We start from the raw sequence: 13,066 nt of genomic DNA on the forward strand, positions 1-13,066 counted from the left end.
TATCCCAGCTGAATGTAATCTCCCTGTCATCTCATATGTCCAAGTGAGAACCGCCCTCAACAAAGCTAAAAACACAGCATCAATGGGACCTGATGGTATCCCGGGTTGCGTGCTACGTGAACTCCAAGAGGAGCTAATCCCGCACATAAAAATGCTATTTAACCTTAGCCTTACTACAGGATATGTACCTGAACACTGGCGTACAGCAACAGTGGTCCCACTCCACAAAGGGGTACCTCTACAGACCCTGGGAACTACCGCCCCATAAGCTTAACCAGCCTGGTCTGCAAAGCTATGGAAAGAATCATTATGGAACTCATAAACAGAGACATAGGGGACCTACAGACACTTGACCCCACCCAGTTCGGCTTTGTAAAGGGCAGATCCTGCCTTTTGAACCTGGTTGACTTTTGAAACAGTCACTAGAGCCATTGATGAGGGCAAAGCAGTCCATACAGCCTACCTGGACTTGGCTAAGGCCTTCGACACAATACCCCACTCAGGCATCATAGATAAGCTCAACAGCTTAACGTAAACCCTTATGTCACTAGATGGGTTGCAAACTGGCTAAAGGACAGAACCCATAAAGTTAAAATCGCTGGAGCAATGTCAGACTCAAAGCCAGTCACAAGTGGTGTCCCACAGGGATCTGTCCTGGGACCCCTCTTGTTCGGCATTTATTTCTCAGATGTTAAAGCAAACATGGGAGGGCTGTAGCTGACAAAGTTCACAGATGACCGCAAACTAGGCACCATAGTTGATACACAAGCGGACACATACATCCTACAAAAAGGCCTCACAGAAACGGACAACTGGTGCCGGAGTCACGGCCTTAAACTAAATGCCAAAAAATGTATAGTCATCCCCTTTGGGAAAAACAAAGTACCCACAAATTATCACATAGACAGCAACCCACTGAGTACGGAAAAAGTAATCAGAGACCTAGGGACCCAAGTCGACAGTGACCTCTCATTTGACACCCACGTTGCCAAAGTGGTTAGAAAAACATTCTACCTTGCACACCTCATCATGAAGGGATTCACATCCAGATCCAAGGATGTCATTGTACCCCTATACTCCTCCCTCATCAGACCCATGATTGAGTACAATGCCCCATTTGGTATGTACCTCACCTGGTATTTGCAACAGCTGGAGAGACCACAAAAGTACCTCACCAAGAGGATCAAGGGTCTCCAACATATGTCTTATTCTGCCAGATTAAAGAAACTTCAGCTCTATTCAGTAGCATACCGCCTGCTCAGAGGTGATCTCTGCCTGACGTACAAGGCCATGTCCAATCAGGATCTGATGGACATGCTCCATCTCAAAAAATCCAAATCCATCAGGACCACGAGAGCTAAAGACTTAAACCTCGGCACAAGTATGAATAGGACATGCTGGAAGGATAGATTCATAACCCAGAGGCTTCCCATGCTTTGGAACAAGATCCCAGTTCATGTTAGGCAGAGCCCCTCACTGACTCTCTTCAAGAGAAATCTTGATGAGTGGATGGGAGATCGTAAGTTTACCCCAGGGGTCACATCTGTGTCACTGCTAGACAGGGGCACAGTAAACTAATTCTATTATATAAGGGGACCTTCATTGTGTCACTACTAGACAGAGGCACAGTATTCTAAATTTATTCTGTACATTTTTGTACCATTTCATGGGGTGGCAAAAGCCACATCGCTATGGCTAGGCTTACAAATGCCCCAGGGCAGATAGCCTAGTACTAAACTATGAAACTAACTACTGTGTTTTTTCCTGGTCAAGAATTGCTAAACTTACAGCATAAGAACTTCACTTCTCACTAGGAAATACTTCTCAGCATGTACAAAAAATGTCATTGATTGAACAATAGAGATTATGGTTAAATAATGCATTTGATCAATGCCAGATCCTCTAGTCAGAGATATGAATACTGGAGATACCTTCATGTGTAAGTAAGGCTTCTCTTCTTTTGGCTTGACATCCAACCAAAGAGTATTAGCTATGAAAAGTGATGCACTGTTTTCACACACACACACACACACACACACACACACACACACACACACACACACTTGAACATGAACATGCATACACACACACACACACACACACACACACACACACACACACACACACACACACACTACAGACACATTTTTTAATTAACTATGTTACTGTATATTACACTGCATTAAAGCCTGATCACTTGTCTCTTCTTTTGGCATGACATCCAACCAAAGAGTATTGGCTATGAAAAGTGATGCACTGTTTTCACAAACACACACACACACACACACACACACACACACACACACACTTGAACATGAACATGCATACACACACACACACTACAGACACATTTTTTAATTAACTATGTTACTGTATATTACACTGCATTAAAGCCTGATCACTTGTCTCTTCTTTTGGCATGACATCCAACCAAAGAGTATTGGCTATGAAAAGTGATGCACTGTTTTCACAAACACACACACACACACACACACACACACTTGAACATGAACATGCATACACACACACACACTACAGACACATTTTTTAATTAACTATGTTACTGTATATTACACTGCATTAAAGCCTGATCACTTGTCTCTTCTTTTGGCTTGACATCCAACCAAAGAGTATTAGCTATGAAAAGTGATGCACTATTTTCACAATCACACACACACACACACACACACACACACACACACACACACACACACACACACACACACACACACAAAACCACACACAGTTGAACATGAACACACACACACACACACACACACACACACACACACACACACACACACACACACACATTTTTTTATTAACTATGTTACTGTATATTACACTGCATTAAAGCCTGGGCGACTTGTATATCTTGTCTATAAGTGGAGAAGAATTATTCACTGGCAGGGTGTTAATGTACAGGTAATGCCCAGTGAAAACAAGGTTTGCTGCTTCATGGCAGTGTATTAAACTGGAATAAAACTCGGACACAAAAAATGCAAACAACCACCAATTTTTACACTTTCAAAATGTGACTTTGCTGTTTAGTAAGCATAAAATAATGTAAATAAAAAAATGAGTGTGTGTGTGTGTGTGTGTGTGTGTGTGTGTGTGTGTGTGTGTGTGTGTGTGTGTGTGTGTGTGTGTGTAGGGATCAAATACTTACTTAACTTATATTTTGGATATAAAATATGTCCTTCAATGCTTCGGCAAGTTTGAAACATTAGGCAAAGGAACTATTTTACATCAGAAATGTAAAAAAAAAAAATAGCAATAAAAAAATACAGAAGTTTGACCAATAGCCCAATCTCTTAAATGCAGCAATGCCCTCCAGAGTGAGTATTAATAGGGAATGACATTCAGTGTCTTTCCTGGGTGAGAAGGCATGTCAGTTTTGGAACCATTATGTATATGTTAAGTTACAAGTTTACTTAATAAACCATCACAGTAGTATGGAAGCGCTTGTTAATAACAGTAAATGCAGTCCCAACATTAATGTTTATCAAATACCATCTTTGAAGTTTACGATACTCAGACCATGAAATATGTTGTATGTTTTCTTTAGGTTAATTCATATAGGAGAACTGAAAAATTATGTTAGGATCGTGGGCTCTGCTATCTTTCATGCAAGTCTGATATACAACAGTGTATCTCATAAACTATTCACTTATTTATAACTTCCACTTCTGTTTTGGTACTACAAGTATTTCAAGGCTACAGAACTGGCCAAAAGTAATTCTTGCAATGGTAGTTAGAGGGAGGAAGTTTCTGCGATATTTTTTATTTTTCTGACATTATACAGAATTGTTGACAACTGTTAAATGGAACCACATGTAGTAAATGTATTAAATAATGGGAAATGTCATTCATTTGTTTAAAGTGTCTATGTACTGTTGAGGAACTTAACATTTGCATATGGATACTTGCTGGCTTAAGTGCCATGTGACACCCCCCTCCCCCCAGAATCCCTAATTATGGTAACAATTTCTTAATAAGAAACATAACATGTTTTTCTTTCTAGATGATCGTTGCCTCGTGCCTTCCATTCAGGAATATTCTGAGTAGGACACAGCTTCTTTGCCTGTCTGGGAATTTCACCAGAGATCAGGAGGGGCCATCATGCAGGCAACCAGTGAGGATACTTAGTGTCCATCCCGGCTGTAATGAAATAGGTTATGAACTAGCACCATGGAACAAGTGATCTGCATCATACAGAGATTTGCAATGCTTTCTCAACATGGGTTCGTGCTCCTCTATATACATTATCAAGGCTGCCACCTATTGGTGACTTAGGGAGCCTGTTACTTACCCACAGGCTACACATTAACATCCCAAGCCCTCTTCCTAGGAGAGCAATGCTGCATGCTGGTGGCTTTGTCGTGTCCTTCACTAGGATGACCATGGGCATCATCTTCTCGCAACACCACCAATCAGTGAGCCAGTAATCACCTTAGGTCTCCTGAGTCATATTCAGGGCTTTATCTTTCTATGTCATCATTGCTGCTTAAAAATAATACATTTTTGGTAAGGATGCACTAATTTCAAATAGAAGAAGTTGCATATTCAGGATAATGCAGAAACAAATAAGACAGGACTTTGCATTCTAGTTTCTGGGTTTTGTGGTGTGAAAGATGTGCTGATGTTTTATATACTAAATCATGGAATAATGAAGGGGTAGTCAAGGGTGTCTTTTATTTATTTTCAAAACAAGGAAAGCTGTTTTCAAAACTAGGTATAGGTTTATTGCAGGGCTAGTATTAATTACTACCTGAGGGAGTGCAGAGCCTTTTCCACAAAAGAACTGTAAAAGAAAGAATAAATGTATTTGTATTTTGTTTATTTTCCTATTGGAGACTGATATAGCCAGGTTGTGCTGTCTAACTACAAATGTTAATTTCTAAAACATGGCTGAGTTGGAAGATGAGGTAGGTAAATCTGATTCACTGGTAAAAAATGTAAGTCTATTAAAGCCTATTGATATAGATAATTGCAAGCGTAACAAAAACTTGGCATGCTTATGGCTAAGGGTTGGAATCTGGATTTACAGAGTGTGTGTGTGTGTGTGTGTGTGTGTGTGTGTGTGTGTGTGTGTGTGTGTGTGTGTGTGTGTGTGTGTGTGTGTGTCTGTGTGTGTGTGTGTGTGTGTGTGTGTGTGTGTGTGTGTGTGTGTGTGTGTGTGTAAAGGAAAGGTAGAGACAAGGAGAAGGTATTTTATATCTGGAGCAGTATAGTATTTGTCATGGGGAAATTAATATTGATTAGTAGATAATATGTGGCAGGACAAAAAACAGGACTTTCTTATGGGTGGTTATGTCAACAGGCTATCAGATGCGAGAATAAATGCTAGATGTGCCGCACTCAGGACTTGATTAAGAAACAGATAGAAAACCCTTCTGCTAGTTTTGCAGAATGGACTAATGCAGTGAACTGCTATGGAGTCTTATTTTGTAGTTCTTTGTTTAAATACCTTAGTATGCATTTGCCTATTATTTGAGTGTATGTCATTTAATTTGATAACACTCTCAAATTATTCCTGAAGAAAGCCAACTGTGCCATGTAAATTTAGGTAGTTAACATATAAATAAGTTAATCCTTATGTCACATAATGATTAGAGAATGAAGTTCAGTCTATTTGTGGATGTCAGTTATAAGAAGATACAGAATTTCGGAACTCCCCAACTCACTCTGTCCGTTCACTATTTCTTCTCCTGTCTCACACCCACTACCTTGCCCCCACCACAGCCAATCTACATTTCATTACTGCACTTATCCTGTCTTAGAATTCTGTCCACACACCAGGTACTTGAACTAGTTTTTCATTTACTGACACTGCAATACAGCATAAAGGGAGTGCTGCACATATGAGGTGCAGTCCTTCAGATGAGACATTAAACTTGGGTTGGTGGTAGTGGCTCATGATACTTATGAAAAAGTGTTTGTGAGTTTTATTAAAACAATACATAACAATTCAATTAAAATAAAATTCAACTCAACAAAAATAAATCTATTTACTTAAAAAGGAAATTATAGATGTAATATTTCTTGCCCAGTTTCAGTTATGCACAAGCATTTTAGAATTTGCTTGACCACACTTCATTATTCCATGATTTAGTATTTAAAACATCAACAAATCTTTCCCACTACAACACCCATAAGCTATAAATGAAAATCTTAACTATCTTATTTGTTTCTGTGTTATCCTTATTATAGGTTTATAGCCATGCATTCCAAATCTCTGACACCTTCTAGTACCCTTGATAAGTGTAAGCAGGGGCTTAGGAAATTAAACATTTTCAAGTAGGGGCCTGGGAGATCAGCCATTTACAGGGTGCCTGTGTCTATTAGAGACATAGCTACCAAACCAGGGATGAATTTCCTGATGTTCTTTGTCTCACATTGCTGCAGTCATAACCTGTGGGTAGTCCGCTGTCCTCGATCGGCCCGAATACCAAAGAGCTGGGCTGGCGTCGGTCATTGTCGCCTAGAGCTGACGTCAGTACGTCGTAGTACATAAGCGCATGACCAACACCATATCCTCAGTCTTTCTTGCCGCGTGGACCGAAGCAGAAGCAGCATTTGCAAGTGCCATTCGGCGTTCTGAAATTTTCATTTATCGAGTTTCAGACCGAAGACCAAGTTGGGCTAAGTACCCCGTTGGGGAAATCTTTGTCTTTTCTTGCCTCAGTTATCCGGATGTCAGAAAAAGTTAATAATTGCATTTCTTGTGGGAAACAGATACCTCATAAGGATTTTCATTCTTTCTGTATTCCTTGCTTAGGGCCTGAGCACGACGTGGTCGGGTGTCGCTTTTGTGCTAGATTTAACAAGTGCACCATTAAACGGAGATTAGACTGTGCCAGGCTTGTTTTCGGTAAAAGGTGTAACTATAACATGCCGTCAGATCCTCCGACGCCCGCTACCGCTAAAAAGCGTAAAGATAGATCTTTGAAGTCTAAACCGGATGAGTCGTCCATTGCGGACGCCAGTTCTATGGAGCCTCCGGTTGAATCTGTGGATCCTGCCGAGGGTTCGGCTGAATCCCATGGGGAACCTTTACTTTTACAGGAGTTGGCCTCTCAGGAGTTAGGCCCGGCTGAAGGTGCTTCTCAGGTGTCTGTAGTTCCATCTTTACAGAAGGTTATTAGGCCTTCTACTTCAGTGGCTAAAGCCCATGCTAAGGCCAAACCTTGTCATGTTGACCCTGGTCATAGTTCTAGCTCTCCAGCCCCTGTTCCTAAAAAGCATATGTTAAAAATGGCTGAGGACTTGATTACTTTGATCAGGGGTTCTATGCCCCCCCCCAGAGAAGAGGCCTAGGGTTGAGGCAGATTTAGAGGGGATGGATCATTCCTCAGACTACTCTGATTCCTCAGCTGAAGAAATTCAGGAATTCCCTTCTTATTTAGATTCGGATGCAGAGGACTCCTGTCCTTCTGCTTCTCCTCCAGAGGATTTTTCTTTTTCTGAGACTTTACATTCCATGAGGGAGCATTTCAAGTGGGAAGGTCAGGATTTTTCGGATTCTCGGAAACTGCTCAGGGAATTTTTGTTTCTGCCACAGCATAGGCCCTTGGCTATTCCTCCTGTCTTAGTTGTTCAGGATGTTTTTCTGAATCTTCCCTTAATCCTGATTCTTTACCTCCTGCCCCTGTTAAGCCAGACAGATATTATAGAGTTCCAGAAGCACATAAGTATTTGTACAAGAGTCCTAGAGCTGATCCGGAAACTATTACTCAAGGTCCGAAGGGTATTAGGGCTTCTGTGGCTAAGAATCCAGTTCCTTTGGATAAAGATTCTAGAGCTTTAGATAGATGGGGGAAAAAAGTGTACACCTCCTCTACGTTAGCTATGAGGGCGTTGAATTGCCAATTTCATATGCTGAAGTATCAGAACTTTTTGTTAGGACAATTGCAATCTAATGTGGATGCTTTATCTGAGGGTATAGAGTGTAAGGAGCTCCAGGAGTTGGTTCATGCGTCAGATCAAGTTGGCAAGCATTCTTTGCAATGTGGTTTCAATGCTCTTCAGGCTGCATCCAGGGTGGCTGCTACAGGTTCAGTTATTCGTAGACATGCCTGGCTTAAGGATCAAAATTTGTCACAGCATGTTAAGGCTCGGATTTTGGATGCTCCTCTTCAATCTGAAGTACTTTTTGGTCCTTCTGTGGAACCAGTTTTGAAAAAGATGGAAGATAAGGCTAAGTCTATGCAGACGGTCAAAGATTTTATGCAGGTGCAGCCCCCTAAGTTTAGTAGGAATTGGCCTGCTAGAGGATGGTCTTTTCCTTCTTCGGATTATCAGTCTAAGGGCAGGTCTAGGCGTGGTAGAGGCAGAGCTCACGCTCAGGGTTCTTTCAGACCTAGGACTTGGAGTTCTCCTGCACAGTCTTCTGGTGAAGGCAGGGGTCAGCCTTTTCGTAAACAGACCCAATGACCTGTATCTTCGCTGCCAGACCCTTCTCTACTGGCAGCTCCTCTAGGAGGAAAGTTGGGACTTTTCAAACAAAACTGGCATTTGGTCACCCAGGACAAATGGGTGTTGGATATAATAAATCATGGGTACAAGTTTTATTTTCACACTTTTCCTCCTTTCAAAGGCATGCCGGATGTGCCTCCTCAGCAAAGGATGGAGGCTCAGGAGCAAATTTCTTTACTTTTACAGATGGGGGCAATTCAGGTGGTCCCTCCGTCAGAAGTAGGCCTAGGTTTTTATTCCCGTCTATTCCTATTGCCAAAGAAAGGAAACACTTGGAGGCCAATTCTGGATTTGTCCATTCTCAATACCTACCTAGACATTCCAAAGTTCAAGATGTTAACATTACAGCAACTTCTGCGTATGCTGGGCGAAGATCACTGGATGGTAACCCTGGATCTCAAAGAGGCCTATCTTCACATCCCTATCAGGCCCAGCTGCAGGAGATTCCTGAGATTTCGGGCTGGTACTTCTCATTATCAGTTCTCTGCATTGCCCTTTGGTTTATCTACTGGGCCCAGAGTATTCACAAAAGTTCTGGCTCCTGTAATTGCTTTTTTCAGACAGAGAGGAATACAAATTTATCCTTATCTGGACGATTGCCTGATTCTTGCTCAAAACAAAGACAAGTTACTACAACATCTCCAGTATGTAATGGCAGTTTTAAGGTGCCTAGGGTATTCTGTGAACGAAATAAAGTCCAGTCTAGTGCCCTCTCAGGACATGTGCTTTCTGGGTGTGAGACTGAATACAGCTTCTCAGATGGCATTTCTGACCCCGGACAAACAAAGAACTCTTCATCTATACTTCCAGCAGTTATCAGTAATGTCCAGGCTGACTGCAAGGACAGTCCTTCAAGCCTTGGGGTTCATGGCATCTTGCATTCTAGTACTTCCCAATGCCAAACTGCATATGAGGAAGCTACAATGGTATCTCAAAAGTGTGTGGACTCAACACTGCCACGGTTTGGACACTGTCATTCGGATTATACCTTGCATCCAGAAGGAATTCTTGTGGTGGGCTCAGGAATGTCACCTAAACAAGGGACTCTCTGTGACCCGACCAGAGGCGAGTCAGATACTAACGACGGATGCCTCGGACTTGGCTTGGGGAGCACACTTCAATGGGAAATGGATACAAGACATGTGGCCTCACAAACTACTACATTTGCATATCAACATGAAGGAGATGTTAGCAGTCCAATTTGCTTTGATGGCTTTCAAGGTCCTACTTCAGCCGGGACAGGTGTTGATTCAAACAGACAACACAACAGTCATGTGGTACATCAACAAGCAGGGGGGAACCCATTCCTACCCTCTTTGCAGACAAGCAATGATTTTGTGGGAGACTGCTCTGAGTTTGCAAATCAATCTTCAAGCATGGTTTCTGCCAGGAGCACAGAACTCCGTAGCAGATGTATTGAGCAGGCAAATTGTGGATCCCCACGAGTGGAAACTGGATCCTCAGGTATTCAAACAATTGACCGTGGCTTGGGGAACTCCAGACATAGATCTGTTCGCTTCTCCACTGAATTTTCAACTGCCAAAATTTTGCACAAAGATGTTCCATCCAAATGCTTGGAAAGTGGATGCTCTATCTTTCAGTTGGAACAACCTTCACATTTATGCTTTTCCTCCTCTGCCTCTTCTTCCCAAGGTACTCTTGAAAGTCAGGCGGGACAAGCCTTGCATGATTCTAATAGCACCAGATTGGCCACGTCAGCATTGGTATCCTCTGCTGAGGAGTTTAATTCAGGAGCCTCCTTGGCTTCTGCCACAGGTTCCTCATTTGTTATCCCAGTCAAACAATCATTTTCTCAATGTTCGGGTGCAGTCCCTGCATCTAACAGCCTGGCGTATTCTGTGATGGAGCCGGTGGGGTCTCAGCTTCCTCAACAGGTTTCAGATGTCATTTTGGAAGCCAGGAGGCCTAGTACTAGAAAAGTTTATGCTGATAAATGGAAGACATTTTTTCTTTGGAGCACAGCAAAGGGCTTTGATGTTTCAGTGCCTAGTTTGAGTTTTGCACTACAGTATCTTACTGAATTACTGGACAAGGGTTTGTCATTCTCTTCTGTGAAGGTTCATGCTGCAGCCATTTCTGCTCACTATGATTGTGACCCTCCTTTATTTTCTCACCCTTTGTTCAAACAATTTCTTAGAGGGGCAAAGTATATAAGACCCCCACGTAGAGCTCCTACTCCTTCCTGGGATCTCAATTTTGTGTTGGAGAAGCTTACTTTACCTCCTTTTGAACCTGCAGCTACGTCTGAATTGAAGTTTTTGTCTTGGAAGACTGGTTTTTTGTTGGCCATTACTTCTGCTAGGAGGGTATCTGAATTGCAGGCACTCATGGCAGTTGAACCCTTTCTGATATTTCATAAGGATAGAGTTTCTTTGAACTAACCCTACTTTTTATGCCTAAAGTGATTTCTAATGTGGCCTTGAACCAGTCTATTCATTTGCCTACTTTTTATGCTGATCCCCAAAATAAGGGGAAAAAGTCTTGCATTCTTTGGATATCCACAGGCAGTTACGTTATTATTTGAGCAGAACTAAGGAGTTCAGACAGACTCAACAGTTATTTGTTTCTTTTGCTTTGGGTTCACAAGGGAAAGCTGTTTCAAAGCAGACTATTTCAAAATGGATTGGTCAATGTATTGCTTTTTGTTATTCTCATCATGGGAAGAATGTTCCTACTGGGATCAGACCTCATTCTACTAGGGCTACTGCCACATCTACTGCTTTTTTGAGGGGTGTAGCTACTAAGGATATTTTAGAGGCAGCTACTTGGAGTTCAGTACACACTTTTACTAAGCATTACCATCTCCCTCTTTATTCCAAGTCCAGGGCTGGGTTTGCCACTGCAGTTTTACAGGGCATGTTAGCAGCTCCTAATGCTATTTAGTTTGCCAGCCTCCCTTTTCCTTTGCTTTGGGATTCTACCCACAGGTTATGACTGCAGCAATGTGAGACGAAGAACATAGTACAGTTTTGTACCTACCATAAATGTAGATGTTCGAGGATCTACATTGCTGCAGTCCAATTATCCCTCCCTCCTTCCCCTCTATAGTTTGTGGTTGCTGTGTTTTTTTAGGATTATCTTTATTTCCACACTGGTAGTTGTTGGGCGTTTACTATTTTGGCTCTGGCCTTCTTTCATTCTTAGGCCTTCTGACATCTGGGGCAAGAAAGACTGAGGATATGGCGTCGGTCATGCTTTTATGTACTACGACGTACTGATGTCAGCTCTAGGTGACAATGACCGACGCCAGCCCAGCTCTTTGGTATTCGGGCCGATCGAGGACAGCGGACTACCCACAGGTTATGACTGCAGCAATGTAGATCCTCGAACATCTACATTTATGGTAGGTACAAAACTGTACTTTCTCCATGCAGATGTCCAAGTTACACTTGAATTGGGTTAGGGAGGAACTCTGCTTCCATGGATGGGAGCCTGTTCCGGAGAACGGGTAGTCTCTGGGATACATACATGTTTTTCCAGCAGGTCCTGTGTATATCACTGGCAAGGTTTAAGTCTTTAAAATGGGTAATTCTGGTGCTGTTTCTGTTGCAGATTTTCACGAGATTCATTAGTGTGGGGTCCGACAATGCCTTGTATGTCAGGCATACAGCTTCCCTCACCAGCTTGAAGGAGACAGAATACAGGGACAGGGCCTTGAGGTGGTCTGCATATGATGTGTTACTTACACCCTGCATTCTTTTAATGAAGAATTTCTGTGGATGTTCCAGTTGTTGGATATCCTGATTAGGTACATACAAAAGAGGGCATTGTACTCAATGATAAGTCTGATGAATGCCGAATACAGTGGAACAATGTCTTCCTTGGACCTAGATGCCATACCTTTGTTTATAAGTTGCACAACATAGAATGATTTCCTCACTACTATAGGCACATGATCGTCAAAGGTAAATTACTGTCTATATGTGTCCCCAAGTCCCTGACTACTGGGTCAGCTCTTAGGGGTATGTCGTCAATATGAAAGTTACCAGGGGTAGATGGCTTCCTGAAGGATACTATTATGCATTTCTTGGCATTTAGTTTTAGCCCATGGCTCTGAAACTGGTTATTTGTCTGTGTGAGCCCTTACCGGAGAATATTTGTATCGGTGGAGGATTCTATGACTGCTCCTAATTTAAAGTCATCTGCAGAATTAATCAACTGGAGGCCATTAACATTTGCTTTGACCTCAAAGAAGTAAATGCCAGAAAGTAGCGGTCCCAGGACCAATCCTTGATGGACTCCACTTGTGACTGGCCTCTTTGTAGTAGTGGACTCTCCACTTCTAACGTCCTGGGTCCTGTATGTGAGCTAGCTGGCAATTCACCAGGTGACATAAGGGTTCATACCTAACCTCTTGAGTTTGCCAACAGTGCCCAAGTGGGGTATTGTGTGAAATGCCTTGGCATGAATTCTACTTTTAAACACATCAGTCTCTCATTTCTCTGATAATGTTCCTTAGAAACCAGAAAACACATTACATTCTAAGAAAATAAGAGATTCTTCTACATTACATTCCTAAAATAAGCAAATATTATCAACTTTCATTTTATAATTCAGTCCAGTTTTC

The 13,066-nt window shown here is 42.1% G+C and overlaps 1 protein-coding gene across 2 annotated transcripts in view; it reads left to right on the forward strand.

Annotated features, from left to right (window-relative positions):
* The window catches only part of CDC42EP2 (CDC42 effector protein 2), a 261,853-nt gene that overhangs the window by 218,060 nt on the left and 30,727 nt on the right, over positions 1-13,066 (forward strand). Inside the window, exon 1 of one of the 2 annotated variants that reach the window (XM_044075794.1) lies at positions 4,504-4,527. The exons of the other annotated variant lie outside the window; for it this stretch is intronic. The gene's annotated coding sequence lies outside the window, so the exon portion shown is untranslated. Of the gene's footprint in view, positions 1-4,503; positions 4,528-13,066 lie in introns of those variants that run through there. 2 annotated transcript variants of the gene reach the window in all.

The sequence above is a fragment of the Protopterus annectens genome, chromosome 6.part1 (assembly GCF_019279795.1).
Source record: "Protopterus annectens isolate FY-2018-M chromosome 6.part1, PAN1.0, whole genome shotgun sequence".
NCBI classification, from domain to species: Eukaryota; Metazoa; Chordata; order Ceratodontiformes; family Protopteridae; genus Protopterus; species Protopterus annectens.